We start from the raw sequence: 3010 nt of genomic DNA, 5'->3' as shown, positions 1-3010 counted from the left end.
TCTTTCTCTCCCCCTCATGACTATCTGGATCATCCTGATCGTCATGCCTTCATTTAAGAGAGATGGCCTGAGACCTGCAAGTTTCTTCTAAGGTAGACACCCGTTCAGCTAGGGCATCCATTGAACTTTTTAGATCTTGGGTATTGGATGTGATTAACTTACTAACTTTAGAGAAGCTAGCAGTAACCACATCTTGAAAAGCCAAAAACTCTGAGGCTCGAACAAAAGGGTTAATATCTAATTGTTGTCGTAAGAGACCGACCAAATCTGCATCTTCAGCATCTGGATTTTGAGATGGCATCAATTTTGCATATAATAACGATTTAAGTTCATCCATCGATTGATCTGGTACTGACGGTTCAGGTACATGTGGTGGTGATGGGGCAGATGGTGGCTCTTCTTCTACAACTTCCTTTCCCTTCAAAAGTCTTTTAAGACTGGCCATTTGAGCATCCAAATTATCTTGAACAGCCTTTAGGGCGCCATCCAAATATTCCCTTGACACGAAGTCGGGTAAACTCACACCTGATTCACTTAGAATACCAGTTGTAACAACAGTTGAATAAACTGTTGTGCCTACGTTCAATGTTGGCATAATGTTAACATTGGTAGGACTTCCGACCCGTCCTTGTGAAATGTCAAGTGACATCACTCCGGTCGTTCCGGCAAGTTAACTAAGAACTGCACTTGGAGCAACAGATGCTCCTGACTCATGTGTACCTAAGTGTATCGGCTCTAGACTCGAGGTGCACAAAATCGAAGTTGTAGGCTGGGGAAGCGGCCTACTTATTTCAATAACTGCATTCTCCAAATGAGAAGTAGTTAGCAAATGTGCTCTATCCCCTTGTGAAATTGAAACAACTGGTTGTTGAGAACCAGTTGAGTGGATGGGTGGGGTGTGCATTTGCATAGCTGGGCTAGCTATGTCTTGTTCAATACTAACATTCAACGAATGAATGTCAGTAGCAAATGTGGGTGCCCGTCTATGTGTTTCAGCTTGGGAAGGAGCTTGATCTTCTTTTTCTGCTCCACTCTCACCCTCTCCATATTCTTTTTCTTCCCTTTCTCTCAACCTCTCTTCATTTTCGACAAAAACACCCTCATCTCCTCCTTGATCAGATAGATCTTGAAGTATACGATCGTAATCATCATATTCTTCAACGTTGAATGACAAAGAATGTAAACTTGGACAAGGTTGTTGTGCTGAATATTCAGGAAATATGTCATTAATATCATCAACAAGAGTTCCAATAAGAATATTCTGAGCAGGAATATTCTGAGCAGGAATAGATTGAACACGATCATCTGCTCCATCATCATCTTCATCTTGATCATCACTAGAATCTGCCTCATTGTTAGATTCAGTAGCTTCCGAACTTGAGGAAGTTGTGGAAGTACTGACAGTTGAAGTACGTTGCTGATCAGACGCTCCCCCCGCCTGTTCACCCCTCTCAATTTCTTTTTCTCTCAACTCACTTCCCTGTTCAGGTAACCCCTGTTCTTGAGCACGCTCTTCTATTTCAACCTCTCTCACAACTGAGGCATGGGGTGATCCTTGGGCAAGTTCAACTGGTTATGGTTGAGCTATTGGATCTATCACTCGCCTATAATCTATTACGCACTGAGCGGTCTGATCAGCTAAGGTAATAAGGTCTGGTGGTACTGGCATTTTTGAATCCAAATCTTCCAATTCTGTATGCTGCCGAATTCTGGTCATGACAAATGTTGGCCCTTTTTAAGAATTTGGTCTGGCCGGAATATCTTCATTTGCATTCGTCATGGCCTTGATAAACAATTGCAAAAATCTTTGAAAAGGCACAAATTTTCTTGCTTTGGACGAAAATTGTTTTGCATTAACCAGCTCTACCAGTTCATTCCATATGACTCACGCATAGTCATAGTTTCTTGAAAAGACTATTCCATGAAAGAACTTTAGAAACGAACTGCTGCATGTGTCTATGCCTGCGGTTTTCGATGTCAGACATCTATTTAGAATTGAGAACAGCAGATGCCATATGGAAAGTAGAAATCATCTTTTGAATTGAGTAGGATTAGTCAACTCAGCAGAGTATCCTAATCTTTTAATATCTATGCACAACTGTTCATTAGAGACGAAGTCTTCGAAACCAGTAGATCYAGGACCAGGCAGACGAAGAATTCTTCTTAATTGTTTCAATGTCAGGCGACTGACATATTCGTCTACTTCTCCTTGGAAATAGATAGTGTTTCCGTCCTTTTCTAGAGTAAGCGTACCCCAAAATTGTTGTAGATACACCATCGGAACAGGTCTATTGGCAGATAAAGAATATGCTATTGGGTGGCCTTTCAGAATTTCTAGTATAATAGGGTATTCGGCTGGCATCACAAAAGAGAATGTATGGTTGTTTGGCTTTATGTCTATGTATTTTATTTGAGGGAAAAGAGTTTCTGAAGGAATGGGTTGCTTTGGAGGGTGAATTGGAATATTATCAGTATTGACAGAAGGAACGTGAGATTCCTCGTCAGATTGATGTCGTTGATCCGCCATTAACCTTTAAAAATTCTAAAATATTAGTACCCATTTTATTCAAGAAATTTGAATTAAAAAAAATACAACACACAACAAAAAAATAACAAAAACAAAACAAAAAAAATCACTAATCCTAAACAAAAGAACACTTAGGCTAAAACACTTAGAAAAATAAAATAAAACATATTGACCGGATTAGAAGTCCGGACAACATACAAATCAAACTAACACTTAGAAGAAAAAGGTTTGTGACCAGATTAGAAATCCGGACAACAAAGAAAAACATACAAAAAATTACTAAGTCTAAAACGAAAAGAACTAAATCGGACAATCATCAACCGGATTAAGGTTGATCGGAGTGAACTCCGATCACCTTGTCCGATGAGATATATGTTCAACACAAAAAACATTCAAACACACTAAAAATTCAAAATACACACTAAAAAATCAAAATACACACTAAAGAAATCAAAATACACACAAACAAACAAAGATAAAACT

This window comes from Cynara cardunculus, assembly GCF_001531365.2.
Source record: "Cynara cardunculus var. scolymus isolate 2C chromosome LG 16, CcrdV1, whole genome shotgun sequence".
In the NCBI taxonomy this organism is placed as follows: Eukaryota; Viridiplantae; Streptophyta; class Magnoliopsida; order Asterales; family Asteraceae; genus Cynara; species Cynara cardunculus.
The sequence above is the reverse complement of the archived record's forward strand: the minus strand, read 5'-3'. Positions refer to the sequence as shown.